Raw genomic sequence first — 27154 nt, 5'->3', positions numbered from 1 at the left:
TTACAAATGTAATGTCGAGGACTATTGTTTTATAGTACTTTAATCACTTGGTACTTTCTCAACTATTTTTTTTCTGAAATGACTTGGCTATATTTCAATAAAGCTAATTTTTAGTAATTATGAGCAGCTTTTTCAAAATATTTCTTGTCAGTCCTGGTAATTCTCTGTCCTGAGCAGAAAAATTAATCTTTTAGAAATGTTCAGTACTTTTTACCACAAAATCAAACATATGGATTTGACTTTGTAATATCATTTTTCCTCCAGTATGATCATACTTTGTATTTTATTCCTTTCATAATCCAATATTTGTAGATAATTATAAGCATGCTCTTATAAGCAAACTGTTTAATAAATTCCTAGTATTGAGTTGGCTAAAACTCTCATTTTTTTCCCATACAATGGCCCTAGTAGTGCTTAGTTGTCTTTAAATTCACTTGAAACAATGTTGTTAGATTGTATAATGACAGTTGTCATATCAGCATGCATTTAAAACAAAATCAAAATTGGTGATTTTTTGTGCAGCCATTTTAATATCGAATATAGAAGATAGAAGAAGGTACACAAAATTTTCAGCATATTATGTTATTATTTTAAGAAAGGTAAAAACACACCTGAAATGCAAGCACAAATTAGTGTATGGAGAAGGTGCTGTGACATCGACAGTATCAAAAGTGGTTTGTGAAATTTCTTGGTACTATTGACATTTTGGCCAAATAATTATTTGCAGTGGGGCTGTCTCATGCATTGGAAGATGTTTAGCAGCACCCCTGGCCTCTACCCACTAGAAACCAAAAACGGAAGACAGCTGACATACTCAAAATGTCCACATTAATAAAATTATTGGTGAAAATGAAAAATGTGTCTCTTATTTTACAGAAAAAGCTAAACAAACTTTTTGGCTAACCCAATAAACTACATTCAGATGTAGATAGAGTGAGTATAAAATGATTTTCATTGCTTTTTTCAGAAACCTCAAAAGCAACTTATTCTATTTTTTTAACTTACAGGTAAATATTATTTTCTAATTAGATTTTTTGAGCAACCTTTATATTTTACTTTTAAAATTCTCTTTAGAAGAAAATTTTACTTCCAGCTACTGTTTGCTCTCTGGCTTGAATCTAAAAAATAGATTGAAATTTTAGCACATTTCTCTCAACTCAAAAAAGAACAAGTGGGCAGAAATGAGTAATAGCCACCAAGATTTAAAAATATATTATAAATTAAGACTATCTTCAAATTTAAACTAAATTCTGATATAAATATTGAAAATACAACTTATTTTCAAACACAAATAAAATATTTTTTCAACATTGGTTATAACAAACCAGTAGGAGATCTAAAAAACTATATAATGCTGCAGAAATAATACTGAAATTGAAAAATAATGAAGGAAAATTATTTTACCTGAAAATATGAAAAAGTTTATTAGACATCATACTTGACTCTTTGTTAAAAAGAATTTTTTTAAAAGGTTGGCAATTAACATACATACCATCAAAGTCTTGGGCTATTTTGTAGTATTAAATATATATGCAAATGGAAACTTCAAAAGCAAAAATAAAGAAATTATGTGCATATGTTAAAACAATTGAAATGCAAAAATAATATAAACCAAAATAAGTGAGAAAAAATAAAGGTAAAATAACAAAATTAATATATTATAAAACAGAAAATATGTAACAGTGATAATAATAAATAGAATATTTAATTTTTAAAAAATAAATCAGAATAGACAGACTAATAGCTAACTATGTATAATTGGAAAAAATTAGAAACCATTTTACAATGAGAAAACAATTTTTTAAATATTCATATAATTTGCTTTTCACAGTATTTGTATAACTTTATTGAGGCTTATTTTACATATTATATAATTTACTCATTCCAAGTATAAATTAAATACTTTAAATAAAATTTACCATTTTATAATTTGTATAGTTTTATGAAGACAAATTTGAAAACCTAGATGAAACAGATAACAGACATATTTAAAACTTTTTTCCTAACCAAGTTAACATGTATAAAGTACTTTTGGTAAAATGCTCCTCATTGAAATCTATCCTATTAAGAGGGAGAAAGTTCAAACAAATTAATATCTAGGAAAAAAAGTCATTTGAAAGAATCTCACAGAAAGACACCAGGGTATTTCCTGGGAAACTTTACAGGACTAAACCATGGGAATAAACCATTTCTCTAAAGAATGGCTAATTCCAAACTACATAAATTAGTATAAAACATTTTTAAAAGTTTATAAAATGTGTTTGTATGGCATCGATGCCACATAGATACCAAATCCAGGAAAAAACTGCATCTAAACTAGAAAGTATAAACCATACTTGTTTATGAGTAGGCTTGAAAAAATGTCTTCAGTATATTAAATAAAAAACATATTATTATTAAGTTCATTATTTCCAGGAAAGCGAGGGTGATTTTATATTTGGAAATTTATTAATAAAATCCTTCATGTAGTTAAAATAAAAAAGATTGATCATGTGAACATCTCCACTGATGAAGAAAAAGTGATTGAAAAAATCTATTCGTGTAAAAATGCTACATGTAACATGAATTGTTGGATATTTCTTTAATGTAGACTCAGCCCAAATAAGTCATATCTTGAAAATCAGAAAGATAAATGAAACAAAAGTAGTACAAACATGAGGAGAGCTTAGTAAAATAGCAGATCATAAAATCCATAGCCTTCCTACAAATAAAGGAACATGAGATAAGATGCATAATAGAAGAGAATATTGATTTATGACAGCAAAAAGAAAAATACAGGGGCATGAAATTACAGGAAACATCCAAGTATTAAATGAAGAAGGCTCCAGAGTCCTTAGAAGTTCAGAAATAGATTTGAAAATAATGGAAAATTACACTAGGTTTTTGTACACAAATACTTTTTAATTTACCTAAATGAATGAATGGATGCCTAGTCTTAAAAAAAGGTGATAAATAAGATATAGACTAGGTTAAAATTTAAAAGTTATGTATATTAAGACTTCATCCTGGAAATGACAAGTCAAAACATGGGTTGGGAGAAAGAATAGTCAATCAATACATTATATTTGACAAAGACTAGTAGCCATATCATAAAATAAACTACACATCAATAAAAAAATCAGATAAGTATAGCAAGTGTGGCAAAGAATTGAACAAGATGTTGCTAATTAGTTCATCTATAAAACCAGCACATATGTGAATAGCTGTTCAATTTCATTAGTCATCAGGAATATATCAATAAAATCTTTAGTAGGACATCACAACAAAAATGCCTAATTTTTAAAATGAACAACAATATCAAGCGTTCATAAGAATGTAGAACAACAGAATTTCTCATACTGTGCTGGTAGAAACATACATCGGTATACCCATTACAGAAAATTATTAAATTGTTTGGCGATTTTTACTAGAGCTGAACAAATATGTACCGTCTGGTCAGCAGGTTCATTCTTTGTTATCAACCAAACTCAATGTGTACATTTTTTAACAAAATCAATGTATGAAATGTTTATTGCTGCATTATTAATATAGAAACACCAGAAATAAATGTTCATTAATGATGAAATGGATAAATCTATTTTGGTATGTATACTACCATATATATGTAAATATATTTATGTATTTATATATATAAATATATTTTTATATATATTTATATATACTACCATATATATATATACTATGTTATAGTAAGTATAATAATGAAAGACTACTGCTACACACAATAGAATGAATAAATTTTACAAAAATAATGTTGAGGAAACAAAAGAGAGTGAATATATTTAAAGTTGAAAACAAGGCTTAGCTAGAAGTCAGGGTCATTTTTACTTTTAGGAGGGCCAGGTGACTCATTCCTGGACTCTGGACTCTGGCAATGCTCTGTCTCCCGATCTGGAGGCTGGTAAATTCAAGTGCTTACTTTGTAAAACTCGATTGTTTTCCAGATGATGTGTTTGTTTTTCTTTACATCTGCTCTCCTTCAATAATTTTTAAAAGCGACAGATCCTTAATCTGCATTAATACAGAATTTGTAGTTTCTTAATGGAAAAACATATTTTAAAATTATGATAAATTAGTGAAACAGCATGCCACAGCTAAAAGTATTGTAGAAAATTTGGAAAACACCACACTTTCATTTTTCCCTAGGATGAAAAAACAGAGTGATTTATAAAATACCTTGCCTTAAAGTTTGAAATATGTAGAATTTGAGCAGCTACTTTCCACTTACTTAGGGATAATATTTGTTTTCAGACAAAGTATCTGAAAGGAAAATGTCTTTTGAGTGTTGAATTAGCACATAAAATCACATGTGCCTATTGTAAGATGCACTGTAAGAATGAAAATAGAAGAATGTATCTATCCTAATCACAACTGATGGTTACTTATAAAGAGTTAGATTCATCTTGTGAAAGACTCATCATTCAAGCCTAGGTGATATTTGTGATGCACTTGTTTTGTAAGAAAATAACTACATCCTTGTGCCTTTAGTGTTTTTTTTTTTAACTAACAAAATGCTTCAGTTTCACTATTATTTGTTTTCCAGGACTATGAATGCCTAAAAATAAAAACCTAATGATGTCTTTTGCTTGAGTTTTAGCAATGTCTTCAATTCTAGGAAACTTAATCTGTCTCTGCCTCTATTTGCTATATGCCTAGAGAGTGACTTAGAGGTAAATGGCTTAGTTTCATAATATTTTATTGACACAAATTCCATTTTAACAGTCATGTATCTTTACCAAATAAGGCTATGCTAAAACTTAAGCCTTTAAGAGAAATAGATTTGTATAGGAAAAATATAGTGAGAGGTTGAAAAAGTTTAAGGAATCTAGTCAATAGGGCATGACACTTGGTCAGCAACTAAAATGGGAACATTAAATGTGATATCAATTGTCCAGGGATAATACAGATTTCCAGGGCAAATATGATTTATTTGTACCATGCTGAACTATTGTGCCAAAGGAGAAAACATCTATCATTGTAATGAGGCAGGAGATAGTCAGGAGAGAGGAAACTCTGGAGGCAACCCAGGACTAAGATAAAGGACATAGACACAGAACAGACACCATGTTCTAAGACCTGTTCGTCAGGAATGGGAAAATTCCAGAGGCACCCCCAGGCTAAGATAATGACATAGATACAGGACAGAGACCCCACTGTAACCAGTTGTCCCACTTTCTGGAAAAGTGCTGAATCATGGTGAATCATGACTGCACCTGTGCAGAAGATGGTACATGACCTCTGCTTCATTATAATAGAGTTATAATAAATTTGCATTGTGGGACTACCCCCCACCCCCAGTGGTCAATCAAGGAAAATCATGGGAGACCAGATTAACAGTACCTTAAAAGTAATGTAACTACTTGCACATGCATAATAAAAGCCTGCCAATACTAGACAGGAAATACCCGCCCTATAAGAAAAGAATGCCTCCGGACACCAAAGATCAGTCTCTGCTTGGAATTGGCCTGCTCCCATGGTCTGTGGAGTGTACTATCACTTAAATCTGTTCTCTTTCTGCTATAAACTCTCTGTGTGTTCATTTCAATTTGCTGTTCAAGATCACTAAGTATCTGGTTACCTGTGCTCACCTGCGACAGAAAGAAAGTACTGTTTTCAGGCTACCTAATAGCCATGAAATCATATTTTTGGCCCAGTCAAAGACCAAATCAGAACTCTAAAAACTGACAGCTTCTCATTTATCTCTATTTAGTAAAGAAAACTTTTCACTTTATACATCACTACTTAGAACCACAGCCCAGGCTTCTGTTTTCTTAGAACTCTGAAAGAAAAATAAGAGCTCTCTTTATGGCTTGTTAACTTTCTCATATGCAGTGTTTGTAAGAATTCAGTATGTTAAAAATCATTTCCTTTGCTCAAAGGAAAAGAATTAAAATCTCAAATGATTTTTAACCCCAAAGCAAAATAAGATTCTCCCCACTGGTATTTTTATTCAAAATGGAATATTAAAATCAAATAGCTCCAGGCAAAGACAGTGATGATCAAAGACAACGAGTAGGAAAACCAAGGATTTGTTTAAGAGGGAAAAGGAGATTACATTGTCTTGTCATTAGAAGTGAAAATGATTCTAACATTATCAGCCTCACCATGGACTGGGTGATCAGGCAGAGACCAAATGCTCTTGTTGGCAAATGTTTAGCTGTAAGGGAACTCATTTAAGAGGAAACCTGGCTCCAGCAGCAAAGGAATTTTGAAAGTGGGACTCTCTGTTTAACTCTCTGTAGCCTCAGGCTTGGCTGAATATCCAGAAAATGGAAATACACCCAGGAAGAAGGTTAATGAATGTATGGAGTGTGATAACTGCCTGATGTTTTCCATTAATTTAAGAATTCATTGTTCTTTCTGGTGGTCTACTGACTATTCATTGTATGGTTTTACTATCAACCTCCCTATAAAAAGGGACCCAGTCCTGGAAAGGGTGTGGATTCTTCCTGGCTAGCCACCAGGGGAGAGCTGCTTTGCCCATGCATGTAAATTTCTCCTATTAAAATTCTTATGAATTTGAATAAGGCTACCTGTTAGTTCCTCAGAATGGATCCTGAATTTAGACTTTTGTGCCTTTCCTTGAACACAGCTGAAATTAAAGAATATTGTAAAAGTAGGTAAAAAATGAACAGTGAGCATAAAAGCAAGGTACTTTTTCAGAAAATGCACACATACCACTCTGTTCAGATTTAAATTCTACTGACTATAAATTTGTACATGAGGTTGAGAGTAATGAGACTTTGACTTTTATGTTTACTCAGAAATATTATATTATACTCCTAGTACATGGCAGGTACTGGGCCAGGTCCTACAAATCCAAAGATAAATAAGACATACCCACAAATTGCTAGGTACAGATTATATTAAAATGGAAGACTTCCTATGAGAGTTCCAACTTCTAAAAATTTGAATGTCTGTGTGTTATTTTAGAGTATACAGAAAATAAATACTGCCAATCAATAGATATAATAAATCTTTACTAATAGTTTACTGTGCTCAGCATGTCCAACATGGTACGATTATAAAAGAGTTTTAAGGCATGATCTTAACCCTCAGTAAGTTTAAAACATTGTTAGGCAGAAAAAAACTAAAAGAATTCCCCACATAAAGAAAATATAGGGTAGGTACAAAATCAAGAACCAATATTTTATGGAGCAAAGTATTATCTCAATACTCTGAGTATTATCCACAATACTTTGTAGAACAAAGTATTCTATACTGTTAGCGTAGAAGTGTGAGAAAAAATGTCCATATCTATGGCATCAATTTAATTTATATTTAAATTAAACATGGAAAAAAATTAGTTTGGAAAGTATAAAGATAAAGGCTGGAAAATTTATCAGTGAGGTTTAGGTACATAATTTGTCTCATTATTTGGAATTTACACTTTGAAAAACATTGTTCTAGGTGCTAAACAAAATATACAGAAAAAATAAAGAAAACAAGAAAGTAGTCTGCCTATATGATGCTTACATTCTTAAAAAGAGCTTAAAAATGCTGTACAGGAAAGAGTTTTAAAAAGAACAATGTAGAAATACATAGCTTGTCAGATGGTTTTAAGTGCTACAAGAAAATAATAATGTTGATAAAAGGGATGAATAGTGTGTATGCATTATGGATGGGCTTGTTTCATATACGATGATGAGGAAGACTTAACTTATTAAGTGACATTTAATCAGGGACATTAATAAATTAAAATCAATCATTTATTTGTTTTTCACCACAAGGAGTGAATTTTACTATATGTACAATTAAAAATAAATTTTAGCTCTGGCTGGTGTGGCTCAGTGAACTCAGCACCAGCCTGCAAACCAAAGCATCACTGGTTTGATTTTCCGTCAGGGCACATGCCTGAGTTGTGGGCCAGGTCCCCAGCTGGGGGTGTGCGAGAGGCAACCACACATTGATGTTTCTCTCTCTCTCTTTCTCCAAAAATAAAATAAAATCTAAAAATAAGAAAAAAGCCCTGGCCAATGTGGCTCAGTTGGTTGGAGCATCATCTGGTAGAAGGAAAGGTCACGGGTTTCATCCCTGGTCCGGGCACATATCCAGGTGCAGGTTTAATCCCTGGGTGGGGCACATACAAGAAGACAATCAATCAATCAATGTTTTCTTTTACATCAATGTTTCTCTCTCTCTCTCTCTCTTCCTGCTTCTCTCCCTCTATAAAAGCAAGGAAAAAATGCCCTTGGGTCGAGATTAAAAAACAGTAAGAGGAAAAGAGAATTAGCCATGATCTGGGCTTAAAGTATGCCCAACAGGTTGGGCATCATATACTGTAGCCCAAATGTAGGGGTATGTTAGATTTCTGTTTTATTTTTTAGGATGCTGAAGGACCCCAGTGGACCTAGATAGGAATAAGAAGAATGTAGAAGGAATGAACATAGAGGTCATATCAGGTCAGATCATGCAATGCAATTGGAAGGACTTTTAAATTTACAGAGTTGTCTAGGAAGTCTTTGAAGATTTTGAATTAAAAATGATATTTTTGACATGTTTTAAAGTTGTATGTAGCCCAATAAGAAGAGCAAAATTAAAAAAAGCAAGACAATTCAGCAATTTTTTAGGTTAGATAATAATCTAAACTAAAATGATGATATTCGAGACTGGAGAATGGGCATTGGAAGCAGTAAGGAAAAATCAGGTTATAGGTATACACTGAAGATAGAGCCAACAGGACTATCTGATGGCGTGGAGGTGGGGTATTTGAGAATAAGAGGAATCAGGGATGTTTTTAAAGTTTTTGACTTTGAGCAACTGAAAGAATACAGTTGTTACTGCATATGGTGTGGAAGGAAAAATTAGAACAAGTTTGGGGAGTACAATCAGGTATTTTATTTTCAGATGTATTAATTTGAGTCACCTATTGGACCCCCAAGAGATGCTGAGTAGATAGGTTAACTAGGCAAGTCAGTGAATGATTCTCATTAAGAAGAGACAGAATGATGTAATTTCTTTGAGGTAATAGAACATTTTTGTATCCTTATTGTGGTGGTTATATGAATCCATACAGATAATAAAATGTGAGAGCATTATGCACCAAGAAACAAAATGAGTGCACATAAAAACTGACAAAACCCAAATAAGATTTGTGGCTTAGTTAATAGTTTTGTTTCAATGTAAATTCCCTTCTTATCATGATTATACTAGGACTGTGTAGATCGAATCCTTGGGAAATCTTGTTGAAAAGTAGGACAACTCTCTATACTATAAGGTGGGCCAATAAGTTTGTGTGTTTTTTTCTGTAAAATAAAAGACACATTTTTCATTTTCCCCAATAACTTTATTGATTTAGATATTTTGAGTTTGTCAGCTTTCTCCCACATAGTATAACAATTGACTATTCTCAATTAATGTCTCAATTTGATCACTATCAACTCCAACTTGTCTACCCAACCATGGAACATCATCCAGAGATAAATCTCCAGCACGAAACTTCACAAGCCACCTTTGACAAGTTCAATCAGTCATAGCACCTTCTCCATACACTGCACAAATCTTTGCATTTCAGTTGCATTTTTACTTTTCTTGAAATAATAAAGCATAATATGCCAAAAATGTCACTTCAATTTTCTATCTTCAATATTAAAATGGCTACACAAAAATTCACCAATTTTGATTTTTTAAAAAATTCATGCTGATATGACACACCACAATACAATCTAATAAAATTATTTTGAATGAAGTTAAAGACAATGAACAAAAAAAAACAAATGAAATTTTTGGCCAACCCAATATTTTTGCAACTTTTAAGTGAATCTTAGCTTCAAAATATAAGATCTGAAAATGAAAAATAAGATGAGAATGGACAACTTAGTTTGAGTTTCAGTAGCATTCCACCTTTACCAGCACTGTTTTAATGACAGGGCTCTCTCACTGTCTCCTTGTCAAATGAAGAGTTCTAATCATACAGGAGGAAATCCCTGCTTGAACCAATTTAAGAGAAACTTTGAGGAGGGAAACTGTAAGAAACTAAGTAATACCAAAAATTATCAGCAGTTTTGTTAAGCAGAGAAACTGAGTGTTAAATGGGGGAAAATTAAGGATCAAGAGTTTTTTTTTAAATATGAAAACTATATAGTTTTATATTCTCATGGGAAAGATCCAGCAGGTTTGGAAGATTTTTTAGATTCAGGACAGCAAGCATTGTTGCTGGAGCTATGTCTTCAAGAAAGAGAGAAGAGCTGGGATCTTATGTACAAGTGTTGGTTTTGGATTCAGATGAGATCACAAACAGATATATCTATATCTACATATCTACACCTACCTACCTACCTACATACCTACCTATGTTCTCTTTCAGACAGTGAAAATGTTGAAAAGGTGAAGTTATCTTGTAGGATTTCAAGAGAATGCTGTTTCCACTTGAAATTCATAATCATTGATGTTAGGAGGTAAATCTTTTTAGTTGTGATTTCATCTCATTCTGTAGTAACAATTCACTTTGGCTGAGTTTTTGCTCAAGTAACTAACAATGGAGGGAGGAACAGGTAGGGTTGTTAAGGATATTTTCCAGAGAGTGAATATACAATCTAATGAAGGGTGTTGGAATCTGAATTGGGTAAGAAGGAAATTAAGGACTATTTGACAACATCTGCATGATAAAACTTTGTCATGCTCTTTGCACTTAGATTATCTCTGATACTGTTTAGCACAATCTGTAAATTCATTTTGGAGTCACATTAGGATCCTACCTACAAAATCCACATAGAATCTTATAGGTTTATATGTCACTGTGCCTCTGAAGCCAGGCAAATTTAAAGTATTTTGTATAAGGTAGATATTGGTGAGGTAAAATTAACTTCACAATGTGCCAAAGTTAAAATGATGCCTTTTTAGTAAACATATTATAATTTGTATTCATATATTCTTTGAAAAGAAATACTTATAATATACAGGGTAGGGTAAAAGTAGGTTTACATGTGTTTGTATGGAAATTAATATAATAATAATAATATAAGAATAATCTCTGTTTTACATATTCACAACTATAAACCTACTCCATGGCAAGTGAAAATTTCTAATGGTACATGAATAAAATTGCACTTTGGTATCAATATATGTACTAAAAAAAATAACCCATTAATTTTTAAATACAGGTCAGCTAAATACAGGTCAGTTAAAATATATTTTTATTAGTTACAATGTATAAGTACTTTTTCTTTATTGGAAGTATGTCCTCAACCATTGATGCATAATATTAAAATATTTTATTTCATACACTTCCAGGTATTTTCTTAAACTTTATTAATTAGTCAGTAGTAATTAATTGTGCAATATGGTCCAGTACTTATCTACTAGTAAGAAAACAGAAAGAGGTAAGAGCAAATAACAGTTAATTTTTTCACAACTATTCATAAGAACATTTGCATATAGCCTGTACATTATTAACCTCTATTATTGTAATAAATAATCTTATCATATACATTAGTACCTTCCTTTTTAACGAGTTTGTTTCATAGAGCTAAAGATATGTATCCCTTAGGGGTCAAATAAAGAATTAGGGTAACAGAACAGTCTGGCAGCTATCAGAAGGGAGGGGGGTATGGGGAGGGTGGGGCTGGGTTGAAAAGGTATTACAAAAAAAAAAAAAAAACAGACACAGATGACACAGTATGGTGATTCCCAGAGGGAATGGGGGTGGGAGAGGTAGAAGAGGACAAAGGGGGCATAAATGGTGGCAGAAAGAAACTAGAGTTTGGGTGGTGAGCGCACAATGCAGTGTGCACATGAAGTACATACATGATGTGTTATAGCATTGTACACTTAAACCTGTCCAGTTTGATTAACCAATGTCACCCAATAAACCCTTTTAAAAAAAGAATTAGGGCAAAACGCCACCTATGCAGTTTCTTTGCACAATGTCTGTATTATATCTTTCCACTGCTTATTATGCTGCCTTAGCATTTGTAACCAACTTGGTCATAAAGAATCTCATTAAACATAGGCATCAAACTTGTACTTGCATATCTCATGCTCATAAATTCCATATATGAACTATTGAAGTTTGGAGATTACGTGGTATTTGCTACCTCATGAGAGACCAAAGGGGAACCCTTATCTGAAAAGTATAGTAAATTGCATTTTGATATAAGTAGTTCATAATATAGTCAGGTAACTAATTACTGCCTGCTAGTCTGCCTACCTACAGAGAAAAATTTTATCTAGGTCAGTATGAATAATTACTAGTAGGGGATAAAACTGAAATTCAACCACCACCACAAAACCAAACCAAAACAGAAAAGAAACCAAAAAATAAAAAGAAGAAACAACAAAAATAGCTTACATCTCAAAATTCAAACTTAGAAAAACTGAAAATTTGTTTAGAAAATCTTGCTAACTTGGGAGCACCAAGGAAAGGCCCACAACTAAAAAGATGTGTTGTGACTAATTATACTTTCACTAAAACAAAAATGACTTACACAGATGGATTTACTGATTTAAAACCAAGTACTTTCATATTATACTACATTCTTAGTTACACTGACCATGTATTCTGAGAATGCTGAAAAAATACTTTTGCATCACACACACACACACACACACACACACACACACACACACACATCCTGTTTCTTCAGACTATTTGCCACTCAGATTTGCCACTAAGAAGCTGTATGATTGTGGCTGGTCATTTCATTTTCTCTGAATCTGATTTTACCTAGTCAGGGGAAAGGGGCATAGTAATAAGTAATAAAATGTGCTAACTCCTTTAGAATAATGCAGATTAGGATCAATGGGTGAAAATCATAATCATAATAGCTAATAATTAACACACCATTTCCTTTGTGCCACAGACTGTTCTAAGTACTACACACATGTTAACATGTTTAACAGCATGTGAAGCAGGTACTCTTACAAGATGCAGTTTTCACACACCAAAGGTGAGTTCTGTAAAGGCAGAGTAACTTGCCTAAGACCTTCCAATATTAAGTAGCATAGTTGAATTTCAGACCTGTGGTCATTTGGCTTCAGAACTGTAGGAATTAATTTTATGAAATCATGGTGGTCTATGCAAAGCCTCACTATTTTCTTATTGCATGATATCTCAGCAATTGTGATGTTGCACAGAATGATACCAACCGTCAAAAAGCCCCTCCTTGCATTATTTTTAAAAAGTAGTAGATAAATAAGAGAAGATTACACAATGATCCTGCAGCTGGACTCTAATACTCTTGTGCCACCAGATAAATGACAGGAAAAAAAGTCTATGTTCTAGGACATTTCATGCCTTGAACAATTTTGAAAACACTGAAAATTTGACAAAACCAAAAGCCAAATTGCCATAGCGATTTATATCAACTTATTCTTTTAAGTAAGTAAGTTCATTTCTAACTAAAAGTTCCACTTGTTTAATTCAACTTTTCAAAATATGTCTAAGGGCTATGTGCTGTTGTAGAATACCTATCATGATTTTTGGAGAAAATAGAAATGTGTTGACTCTAAGAAAAACTAAATAACATGAGTTGGTTTAAGTGCTCTTTTCAGAAAGTCTTTATGTTTGCAACTTGATCCCTTGTACCAAACTAGTTGCATATCATTCTTTAGGAGTTTACTAAGTAATAATTACACTATTAACAATGACCATTGTTTTTGAACACTAATCATATGCAAGGACTCATATTAAGATGATTGTAAGATTCTAAAGCTTGGACTATTTGCTGCTTGCTAGGCCTTGTAGATGGCCTGTACTTACCTTACTAGCTAGAAATCTTCCCCCTGTAAGTGTGAAGAATGTAATGCAAACTGATGTTAGCAAAATAGAAACATCAAACCAGGTATATAAGAATCAGGTCAGTAGGCAGGGCAACTCCAGGGACTCAAAACATTTTTGAGAACCTAATTTTATCTTTTTGTCATCTCTCATCTTGCTCTTCTTTCTTCCATTTTGTTTTTATCTTTTATTGCATAGTGTCCCTTCTGGCATCTCCTGGGTTGCATTCTAACCCTCAACCACTACTAAAACTGCTGGTTTTAGTAGTTACCACATAGGTATGTGGTTGTTTTTGACCTGGTTAGGGAGATAAGTATATACCGCATTCTATGACTTCTAGATTAGATAAACCACACTGTGACATTATCATGGGGTGTTGAGGAAAGAAAAAAAAAAGCACTTTTCATCCCTAATCATAGCATCTGGCTCACGTTCAAGATTACCTCCCAAGGTGGTCAATGAGAAATAATCCAGAACCTTTACAGAAACTATGGGAGAACAGAATCAATACTTGCTGGGCATTTGGAAACCTGTTAGAATATTGCATAGGTATGCATGAAATACTTGGAACAGACGTATACTAAGGAATTTCACTATTTATCTGAAACTCAGATTTACTGAATGTTCCATATTTTTTATTTGCTAAATCTGGCAACTTTACTCAAGACATTATTTGCTTATATGATAAATGACCACATTTTGCTATTTATAATGCATACCCACATTTTTGGCCCAAACTTTTAAGAAAAAAAATCTTCCATTTTAATTTTTAATTCAACTTTCATTTATTTATATGTAGACACTTGTTTTTTGTATTATAAAGGATTTTTAGCATTTATTTTTGAACAGATTATGATACAAGAAATTTTATGTAACAAATAAAAAGAAAGTACAACAGATACAAGGTATTTCAGGTGCTAGCCATGTATAATGCACATCCTTATTTTTCCCTCAAAAATTTGGGCAAAAAGATATGCATTATACATGGAAAAATGTGGTAATCTTTCCAGATATGTTGATATGCTTGTCCTAAAGCAATACTCATAAATAAAAGAGTAGTGAGCTAATAAACCAAATAGTACATGGCAAGAATGGCATCTTCTGTGTGCCAAGAATTATTCAAAACTCTTCATGCAATAATTCAAGAATCTTGTAAAAACCTTGGAAGTAAATAATTTTATTATCTTTATTTTACAGTAAGGAAATTGGAGCACAGAGAATTTAAATAAGTTGTTGAATGTGAAACAGTCAGCAAGGATGGAGCCAGTATTGGGCCAAGGTGTGTGGCCGCAGAGGCCCTTTTATAGGTAATTCTTTTAATAGTGTCATCTCTACTACACTCCAGGGCAAGTTAAGAAAGGTATTCTGATGGAAGATTGAACTTTTATTTCTCTACTTGTGTCTTCATAGCCAGCTTTCTAGTGCTATGCTTGCAAATTATATGATCTGTTCTATATACTTGAATTCCAAATTCAGTACTATTAATTGTTAAATTAACAAGACCCATTTCCCCTAGTACATTATATCCAGAAACTCTTGTTCCCAAATGATCTACTAAAATGAGAGCAACTAGCTTTACCTTTAGAGAACTTGCCTTACCAAACTCTGTAACTTTTGCTTCTTGCTGTCACCTTTTGTCACTGTAGAAGACCAGTCCTTAAACTGGAGCCAGATGTTCTACACTCTTGTGTATGATTCACTGTGGCTCTGCATTCATGCACAGTACTCAGTGCTTCCCCAAGAATTTAAATCAACCATTGGTTTTCCATACTTGGGGTCTCAGAACTTCAGGGCTCAGTCCAGATACTCTTTTCCACCCTGGGGTACAAAATGGTCCTCAGAGCCCTTTTAATTCACCGAAGAACCCCATAACCCTGTTAATTCACTCAGGAAGAAAGAGGAGAAAACTTGCACTAAAATCTGACAACCCTTTTTGGTCGGTCACCCTAATACATAAGTTAGATTTTTTTCCTCTGTCACTCTTTTTCTTATTAAAGATTTTATTTATTTATTTTTAGAGACAGGGCAAGAGAGGAAGAGGGAGAGAAACACTAATGTGTGGTTGCCTCTAGCGCACCCTATAATGGGGACATGGCCTGAGACCCAGGCATGTGCCCTGACTGGGAATTGAACCAGAAACGCTTTGATTTGCAGGCCAGCAATCAGTCAACCCACTGAGCCTCACCAGCCAGGGCTCCCTGTCACTCTTAAAAATCTGTGTGTCCTATAAGTGTTGCAGGTGAGAATTTTTAAAGAAAATTTCATTGTAACAACTCAATTCCTATTCTGAGCTCTCAGAGGAATATATTTGTACAAAAGCTGCTGCAGCTCAGTGGTCAAAAGAATTAGAGAGTTTTTAAACTCGATTTATGAAGATATTTTTAAATTTTTCAAACAGAAGTTGACTTTTTTTTACTGCTAATGCTGCCAAAATATGTATAACTTTCTGACTGATTTCATTCATATCTACTGAAAGGTTAAATCATTTTAACATAAATATATTATGGTGAAAGCTGTCAGATAAAAACATTTACAAACTAGGGGTTTTTTCAGGGTCAATGTAGACATGAAATCCCTGCACACAGATATAAAAAACAAAGATACCTTTTAAAACCCATTTAAAAAATGATCATTGCTACTTAGCAAAAGAAATTGGAGAAAAATGTATTTCATTCACTGTTTCATATATTCTCTCAACTTCCCAACTCTCCTCGATCTACTAAAAGCACCTTCCCAACAAAGTCACCAAAATTTCATGAAACCATTTTTTATACAAACATCTTCACATAGTAAGCAGAAGGTATTTGTGCTTGCTAAGACAGGCAAAGTTTGAAAATAAATTTGCCACCAGCCACATATCGCTGGTTTTGCTGGAGGAGCAAGTAGGACACCCTGGGCTTTGCCTCATTGTCATTCAGTCTCTTCCTTTCTTAGTCCCTCGCCACCGTCTGGGTGGAGCAGCTTGACTTCTTCTTTAAAAAGAAAAGCCATATGAAAGCTGAGTTGATACAGAAATAAACGGAAGAAAAACATATAAGCATATGGTTCCTTCAAGTGAATTCTTGAATCCCTGCATTATAATCACCAGGCTTCTTTGTGAAAAATATTTATTTGGGACCACACCGGATAAGCTGTTCTAAATCTCTCTGGATGGAGAGGAGTCAATAATTTAAAGGCTTATGGTAATCCTCTTAAATGAGGTATTCATATACCTTTTTTAAATAACAGTAATTTATAGAGTATGGAAAACTATGGTACAATATAAACTTGGCACATTATGCCAAAAGACAATGTTTAAGAGTATATTCAGTCAGCTTGGCCTGGGTTCTAATCATAACCCTGTCACTTAGAGGTGTCCCTTACCTAACTTCTTGGAAGTCTCAGTTCCCTAAGCTGAATTTTATAAGAACATATTTGTATATAGCATCTGACACATACTAAACATTCAATAAATGTAAGCGATTATTATTATGAAAAAGCATATCAAACACACATATTACTAAATAGAATTCATAATAAGTATCTATTTTTGTTATGAAACAAAATATTTTTAGGCCTTTCTCACTATGCTTCAATCTGCTCTGTCTGTATTCATAGTTCCTTGGAAGGTTTAGGAGGCTCTGACCTGAGGGAAGAAGGGTTTTTTTTATTTTTTTCCCTTTAAAACACTGCTATTAACTAGCCCTTTCTTTTTTTGAAGTCTGATTATTATTAGCACTTGCTATTATCTAGGCCTTTGTTTGAAGAAGTGCTATTGTAAAGACCTGGGACTGACCATGGCTGAGAAAATGTCTAATTCTAACTACAATCCACTTCAGACTAAGATACCAAAATGCCAAGTCCTTAATTTTAGACTTAAAAAAATAAATGTCAAAGCGATTGTGAATACTCATATTGGCATGATTAGCAGATTTTTTCTCTTAAGCTATAAAGAAGCCAAGTACATTAAAAGGCAACAATTTTTATTTGAAATAAAAGCTGTATTCATAGAAATAAGTACCAGAAGGCTATAATTTGAATACATGGGAATAAGAAAGCACTCAAAAAGATATTGACTCAGAACAAAAGGCCCTCTATAACCCAAATTTTAATGATAATAGGTACAGTATAATTTTACTACTGGTTCTGGAATCCTCAGTCTATTGACTAAAATTGCCTGTAGCCACCTGGTATTTAGCTTTGTCATTGACACTGGTGGAAGCTGAAATGCATTAGCTAAGACTTCCTTTCCTGTGAACAACACACAGAGATCTCCTCCAAAGTTATCCTCTTTGTTGGTGTGCTTTTCCCCTTTTTTGTCTTTGAAGCCCTCAAAATGTGCTTTTTATAACTTTAAGTTACTTTTCAGTTATGTTAATACATTAAGCTACAAAGACTGCAATCTTTTCATGAGCCTATGTCTGAAAAAAATACTATACATTTATGTATCTATTTCCTTCCTTCCTGCCTTCCTGTCTTCCTTCCTTCCATGCATACTATGTCTGTTCTCAAAAAAGGTCCAGAAATAATAACAGTTCAATAAGAATAGGTATCTCTATATTCAAAACTTTGAACTCTGAAATGCTATAGTAACTAGTGCATCTTGAATTATTGGCTGATTTCAGGGCTAGTATAAGAAATGGTCAGAGTGAGTCTGTGATATTTGTGTGTGTGAAAGCAAAGGGAAAATAGAAGTCTGATAATGTTATATCAAAAGGACATTGAGAGTAAAATAAAAAAACTTCCACTGAACAAACACAAGAAAATTTGTACAACAAAAGTAAAGTCAGGTACTACTATAATGGGGTGCAGAACATGGGTCCCCTGATAATAGAGGAACAATCCCCACAATCCTGTCATCAGGCAGGATGGGGGGCAGGATGCCCACAGAGTGGGAAGTACATCATTTAAGACACATAGCATAACAAGTGGAAGAAGGGTGCTGCTTGGGGTGAATGGTACACATGACTCTGAGAATGTGCATTGATTCGTGATATAGCCCAGGTTGGGCCGTGGGCCTCATGACCTCCCTGGATGCCTGTGTGTCACTGGGAACTCTTGCCCTAACTAAAGATGACAGCTAAAAACATGTTAAAGAAACTGGGGAGCTGACAAAGTGGTGGACACTAATGCACCATAGAAAGAACCGGATATGAAGTTACATAGGGAATTCCAAGCCAAGCATTTAAAGTATGTTGGGCCTAAAATTAAGGAGACATAGGGAGGTCTGCCTGTAGGTCTGTCTGTGGGTCTGCCCATCAGTAGCACAGCCACGAGGTGTGCAGAGAGGACTGCAGAGAAGGCGGCCACAAGTTTTGTCTGCCTCAGGCATCTGCCTGGAGAAGATAGCAGCAGAACTGGCAGTACTGCAGGGCACCCACCAAGACAAGCACACAGTGATGAGAGAGATACTTGGAGCCGAGCTGTGACCAGGAATGCTGAGCTGCAGACTTCTGCTTTTCTAGAGGATGTATGAAGAAGTCAGTCTCTTGTTATGGGGACTCTTGGTATGGGACTGTAGAGCTTGGTATAAGCTCTTTCCTTCTGGGGTTTCTGGCATTTGGACATTCTGAGCTTTGGCCCCGCTACCCACATGGAAGGGAGTGTTTATGAGAGCAGGAGATACAGGGCCCACCAGGGGCTTAGAACCCACAGAGGATGGGAGTACACTTCTGGAGGCAGGGTCCCGTGCTGGGATGTGTGCCCTCCTGGGCTCCACCCTCTGGAACAGTGTAGCAGGGCACATGTTTTCCTGATCTGCTACATGGAGACTGAGAACAGAGCATCCCCGATCCTGAAGGAGAGAGCTGCTTCTAGAGGATGGAAACTCTGAGACCCACAAGTGTACCCTCCAGAAAGGATGGGGATCTGTTTGTGTGACCAGATGATGGACACATAAAGATATGGGGACACACAAAAAATTCTGGATGTGGTTTTGGCTTATATCCTTTTGTGGAGCAAGAGAAGTTCTGGGTCTTGTGGAAGAAGAGGGCTCTGCACAAGAATACTATCAGTGTCCCCCCAAGATTGGAGCCCTGTTAATAAAAACCTGTTTCCTTTAACACTAATTGTTGAATCATGTAGATCCAAGGTGCCAAGTGGCTGAGCCCAAGTTTGCATGGTTACACTATCAATTAACATACATGAAGTATATATATTTTGAAACAGTGAATTAATAAGGATATTTAAAGAGAAAATATACTTGAACAAGAATAATAACAACAAATAACAATAAAATACTTTATTGATCACCATCTACATATCTAGAATACTGCTTCCTTACCCTAAAATTAGCAATTAAAGGAAAATCTAATATCTTCCCTTCTGATCTCATATTAACCATGTTTTAGTATAACCCAATAGTTCTAGCTAATGATGAAAGGTTTTTTAAGAGAATAATTTAGCTAACAAATGAAGTAGAAACACCAGAATTAGAACATTGCCATTTTGCAGTTCACAATAATAAAATTATTTCAGGCAAAGAAGTAAACAATTAGATAAAAGATTGATGGGAACTTTACTAAGAAAAAATTAGGCTATTGCCTCTAGAACCCATGGTCAGTCTCATTAGCAGAAGTGAGAGGGCTGGATATTTTGTGCCTCTTAAGGCCATTTCCAATGCTGAACCTGAATTTAAGCAAATGTCTAATACTTCAAATTTTTAAAGAAAAAATGATCCCATGACAACTTAAAAGTCATCAAAAAGAGACAGAGAAATCAAGAATGCAATTCATATCTTTGGACAACTTACAGGGTTTTTGCAATGTAACAAGAACATGAAATAAGAAATAGCAAGATTTGGAAAAAAGATTATTCTAGAGACAGAGACAGAGAAAAAGAGACAGAGAAATCAAGAATGCAATTCATATCTTTGGACAACTTACATGGTTTTTGCAATGTAACAAGAACATGAAATAAGAAATAGCAAGATTTGTGAAAAAGAGATTATTCTAGATTAACTGAGACCCTGGAAATATAACAAAGAAATCAGTGAATGTAACTTGAGTACTAATTTGAACAATTTGATTTTAAGTTGACATTTTGAGACAATTGAGGAACTATGAACACAGAATAATATTAAAGGTAAAAGAATTATTGCTAAATGTCTTAGATAAAGTATAATAAGGGGATTGTGCTAAAAAAGGAAGATTTCCATAATTTTTGAGAGATGTATACATTATTATATCATTATTATATAGTGCCCTGCATAGTCCTAATATTTTCCTTGCCCTGAAGTCACCTTCATCAGAAATTATTATAGGCACTCCAATTTTCTTCTGATTAGTGTTAGTATGATATTTTTTTCTTTATTTAGGGAGATTTAAGTTTCTGGCCTATATATATTTTTCACTCTGGAATTTTCCCCAATTTTTTTTTATTTTTTAACTTCAGTTTTACAATTTTTTATTGATCGGAACTTCCATTTCCCTGCTTATATTATTTTCTATTCTATTTTTTCCTATTGGAACACTTAATTTAATTATATTAGCTTTAAATTCCTTGTCTGATAATTACATCCATATCATAATTAAGTGTGATTCTGTGCTTTTTTAAAAAATAAAGTTTTATTATATTTTTTCCTTTATCACTTAGTCCCCCCTCCCCCCAGCAATCACCACCCCGTTGTCCATGTCCATGAGCTCTTTTTCTATTTTGCTCAATCCCTTTACCCCCTACCCTCTCCCACTAGCTGTCATCTATTTTCCATCTATTAGTCTGTCTGCTTGTTAGTTCCAATTTTTCATTAGATTCTACATGTAATTATATGGTATTTGTCTTTCTCTGACTGGCTTATTTCACTTAGCATAATGTTCTCCAGATCCATCCATATTGTTGCAAAGGGTAAAATTTTTGTCTTTTTTTATGGCCAAGTAGAATTCTATTGTGTAAATGTCCAACAGTTGTTTTATCTACTCATCTATTGATGGACACTTGGCTGGTTCCATATCTTCATGATTGTAAATAATGCTCCAATGAACATAGGGGTGCTTATGTTCTTTCAAATTAGTGTTTTTGGTTCTTTCGGATATATTCCCAGAAGTGGGATTCCTGGTTCAAGGCAGATCCATTTTTAATTTTTTGAGGTATCTCCATACTGCTTTCCACAGTGGCTGTACCAGTCTGCATACCCACCAACAGTGCAAAAGTGTTCCCGTTCTCTATATCCTTGCCAGCACTTGTTTGTTGATTTATTGATGATAGCTATTCTGATGGATATGAGATGGTATCTCATGGTAGTTTCAGTTTGCATTTATCTGATGATTAGTGACATTAGGCATCTTTTTATATGTTTATTGGCCATCTATGTGTCCTCTTTGGGGAAATGCCTATTCAGGTCCTTTGCCCATTTTTTTAATTGGGTTTGGTATTTTTTGGTGTTGAGTTCTATAAGTACTTTATAAATTCTGGATATTAACCCCTTATCATATGTATCAGTGAATATGTTCTCCCATTCTGTGGGTTTTCTTTTTACTTTGTTGATAATTTCATTTGCTGTACAAAAAAAAAAACATTTTAGTTTGGTGAAGTTCCACTTGTTTTTCTTTTGTTTTCCTTGCCTATAGAGATAAATCCAATAAAAATTTTATATGAACAGTGTCCAAGATTTTGCTGCCTGTTTTTTTTCCAGAATTTTTATGATTTGGGGTCTAACATTTAAGTCTTTGATCCATTTTGAATTTATTCTTGTGTGTGGTGTGAGGAAGATGGTCTAGTTTCATTTTTCTACACATATCTACCCAATTTTCCCAACACTATTTATTGACTAAGCTATCATTAGCTATCATTTATTGACTAAGCTACCCATTGTATGTGCTTGCTTTGTCTATTGAATATTAAATTGTCTATAAAGGTGTAGATTTATTTCTGGTCTCTCTTTTATGTTCCATTGATCCATGTATCTGTTTTTATGCCAGTACCAAGCTGCTTTGATTACTATGGCCTTATAGTATGGTTTAATATTAGTTAGCATGATTCCTCCAGCTTTGTTCTTTTTTTCTCAGGGCCTCTGTTGCTACACAGGACCTTTTGTGGTTCCATATAAATTTTTGAAATATTTGTTCAAAATATTTCATTTCTGTCATAACTGAATATGTTATGGCAGAGATAATTATATCTCTGTAATTTTTTTAATTTTTTAATTTCAGACTTTGTTATTTCTTTTCTTTCATTCTTAAAATTTTGTTGTTAAAAGTCGGACATGTTGTATTGGGTAATATGAACTGAGTAATTCGGCCTCCAATGTGAGAATTTATATTTATCTGGCTTGGAACTGAGTTTTGTTCAATGGTGTAGCTATAAGAACCAGGGGCTTCACATTTCTCTAGGAAAAAACACAGTCCACCAAAACTCACATAAGAAGCAAATAATCTTAATAGACCATATCTATCAACAAAATTGATCCAATAATTAATTACCTCCCAGATAGGAAAGCACCAGGCTCAGATGGATTCAGCAATGAATTTTACCAAACATTTAAGAAACGATACCAATTTTCTGCAATATCTTCCAGAAAACCATACATTACAAAGGCAAGTATTAGAATGAGCTTAAGATGTCTCATTTCACCTATTCAAGTTTGTACTGGAAGTTCTGCATCATACAATAAGAGAAGAAAAGTAAATAAATGTATACACATTAAGAAAGAAATGAAACTGTTCATGTTTATAGATGACAGGATTGTCTATATAGAAAATCCCAAGAGTCAATCATTCTCCCTTTTATTTGTTTTAATAATCTAGTGATATATTAGTGGTTGTAAGGATGTAGAAAAGACAAATGAGTATATCCTTCAATTTTGAATCACAGTCCCTAGGATTTCTGATATTCCCTTCTGGAGAATAATCATTTTCAGCCCCTAAATGAACCACTCTCATTACCAAGAAATGTTAGCTACTAGAAGTGAGTTCTATAATGGGATAAAGGGGAAAAACAATTGAGAACTTTTGTTCCATTTTAAGCAAAAGAGAACTATACTTTATGAGTTACTAGAAAATATAAACAACCAAAAAACAAGACAACACTTTATCTGGATTAAAATATATTCCAAAACTGAAAAGTTTATCAATAGCAATTCAGAAAAATGTTTAAGGAATGTATATATGCATCCTTATATGGCTACTGTACATTAAACATGTCTTTATGCATGTATACACATATATTTATTTACATATAAACATATATATGACATACAAATATATTTATGTGTATTTCTAACATAATTAATCTGAGATGATTAATCCAATTATTTGAAATAAGTCTTATGGCTTTATATTTGTCAGTACTTCTCAGATACTTTAGGTGGATCTTCAACACAAAATAATAAATCAGATTTTCAAGAAAAGCCTTAGATCAGTTTATGTGTTCACCTACTTGTTGAAGACTAAAGAAAATGGGAAGGCTCTAAGTAGGAATTAAACCTGTTAAAGCACAACCTTTTCCATAAAAAGCTTAACAAAGATCATTGAGGTACGGGCATGTAAAACCATGGCTAAAGGTATATCTCCTTTTTGTGTGTGTAAGTGTATCTACTTTTGTATGTGTAAGTTCTCTATTGAATTACCTAGGTCATCTCAGACCACAGGTGGGAGCAGATGGTTGTTTTAATTTCAGAAAAATCCCTCTTCCTGACTCCTTGTCCTGTGCAACAAAGTTGAGAAGTTGCAGAAATTGTATTAGGTATTTTCTTCCAGTTCCCTTAAACTTTTCATTTAATTTTGGAGCAGTTACAAGTTTAGGAGCTGACCATGTATAAGGGATGAAGTAAGTCTTCTGGGTTTCTTGAATTCTTGGTTCTCAGACATCCATAAACCTTCTTGAAAGCAAAGCATACTTTCCCATTACCAACATTGTAATATTCTTTAATCATCTTGCCGCTATACCTTTCTGAAGGGCAGAGTGCAGATTCCCAATCAAATTATAAGCTCTGAATTCTGTCAACATATGATGTAATTGTTTATCTGCAATGAAAGAGACATCTAAAATTACTGCCAAAAATAGATTAGATGTTTATTTGTGGAATAAACATTTCCAATTTCTAAATAAACAAATGTTTGCTATAATCTTAAAATATTGATTTTTTTAATGTTTAAATGGAGAGAACACTAAATATTGGAATCAGTGTTGTTATGTTGCTCAGATAAGATCATTCTGTAAGATGAAGATATGTGTTAATCATAAAAATAAACTTTGAATTAGTTTTCAAATAAACATAATCCTCACTGTCCCCAGACAATCTTTTGGTGACATAGTAGGCTTTTCCATAGCACAAAGAATAAGCTTTTATTTTAAAACTCAAAAATTGGCAGGTTGCAACCTGAAAATGCCTAAAAGATTTTTTTGAATGGTGTCACTGAGAAAAATAATCTTCTTACTTGGTAATTGGCTCTAGCCAAAACTTCTCAAGATATCATTTTTACAGATCAAGAGTTTCACTTTCCCAAGTTTATCAGGTTTTAACACATGTAGTTCAGTTGCTGACTTGAGAAATTTTGGAAAAGCTCTAGTGAAAAATTTAGATGGAAAAGTTACAATAAAAATCTTTTTTAAAACAAAGCAGGGAAAGATATTTTAACTCTAAATGTATTTTGCTTCAGGCATAATACAATATAGTAGAAAGGGATGAAGAAATAGAAAAAAATAACTACTTACTATAAAAATGCTTATCATATGAAGATAAAAACCTCTGAATTCTGGTTCTTTTTAAAAAATAAAATAAAATCCACTATTTAATTCTTATAGCTGGCTTCCAGTTATAGGACACATATATAAAACTGAGCTTTAATTTGTATTGATTAGTTATCCCTTTTGCTATATTGTATTAACCAAACCAAATCACAAGGCTAGCCCTGTTTTAAGGATAAGGCAAATAGACTTTTACTGATGTAAGAAGTTGCAAAGCCATATTACGAAGGCATGGATGCAGGAAGAGCTAAATAGGGAAAAATATGCATTGTAAAGGAGTGAAGGTATTTCTATAAAGACTAAAATATCACAATCCAAGTTTATACTTTTGATGATACTTTATATATTATTATACTTTAAATATGTATGTAATATATAATAGCATAGTGATATGTATATATATGTGTGTATGTATATATATGTATATATTTCTTCAAAGATTCTATAGAATCAATAGTTAGTGTTTAAATAACATGCATGTCAACTATGTACAGGATCCAGCACAAATAATGCCCCTTTCTTACTACAAAATCATAAGCATGCAATTCTGCAACATAACCATATCACACTCAAGCACAGCATATGACATTTTAAGTGAAATGTTCAAATTATTACACCAATATTATTACCCTATGAACCACACTCAAGCAATCTTTACTTCTGCCAGATCCTGTATTTTACTGATTGTTGAAGTCAATTTATGATTTAAAGGGCTAATGCACTATTCTGTTCATTAAATGAAAGCCTATATTTCTTTCAGCTTTTTCAGCTAGTATCGCAGGAGTGAATTAAGCTCAATGCCCTAAAGAATCTATTGGATGTAGTGAGTTAACTTTTCTTCTATGCATCTAGAATGGTACTAGTTAAGCACCATGCTTGGAAAACTTGAGAACAAAGTATAATAACTAATTATACTTTATTAAAATTATATGTTCCACTTTTTTATAGAATTAATTCAATCTTACCAAATACATTTAGTAAGGTAAAGTGTTTGAAGTTCTAGTTTTCATTGAACATCTAGCAGTCAAGATAATCAGTATCATGATCCATTCGTGTTATAAATGGTTCTACAGTATAGATTGTTTAATATAGACAAATATTCCACAGCTATCATCTGCAAATGTGAACACTACATTAAATCATGAGTACTTTAAGAGCCATAATTTCTAACATTAATGGAATAAAACAAATGGATTCTTGGCACTACTTGGTAATGATACTGCGTGCAGTAACCTATCTATTCAACGTTTACTATATGAAAAGGATTTTGTATGTTAAAAATAAAAACAAAAGTGTATTTGTCTTTTCCCACTTAGCCACTTTCTGTTCTAATGTTCTCTGTTCTCCAAAGAAATATCTGTCTTTCAATTCAAGCACAGCCCGGACTTCTCAGCATTGGGATTCCATCAAGCGTCCTGGTAAGACATGGAACAAAAGATGCAAAGAGGCACATTGGCCTAAGATTGCCAAGTTTAGCTAATAAAAATTTAGGTTTCTCAGTTTAATAACACATTTTTATATGAGTATGTCCCAAAGATTGCAAGGAGATCATTGTCTATGGAATTAAAATCTATGTGTTCTGTATTTTATCTGACAATCCTACATTAGCTGTTAAAGGTGATATTTAGGCTATGGTTTAAAAACTGTTCTTGTGGAGCACAAAACTCCACTGACAAATTCACCAGTGTATTTTTTTTAACAAATGTATTTTTTGGCTCATTTGAGTGTTCCAGGTCCTCAGAGGGGTCAAATTGCCAGATCTGCAGCAGGGCACTT

The sequence above is a fragment of the Phyllostomus hastatus genome, unplaced genomic scaffold, assembly GCF_019186645.2.
Source record: "Phyllostomus hastatus isolate PE091 unplaced genomic scaffold, TTU_PhHast_1.1 phas_scaffold_78, whole genome shotgun sequence".
NCBI classification, from domain to species: Eukaryota; Metazoa; Chordata; class Mammalia; order Chiroptera; family Phyllostomidae; genus Phyllostomus; species Phyllostomus hastatus.
Note: the sequence above shows the minus strand (reverse complement) of the source record.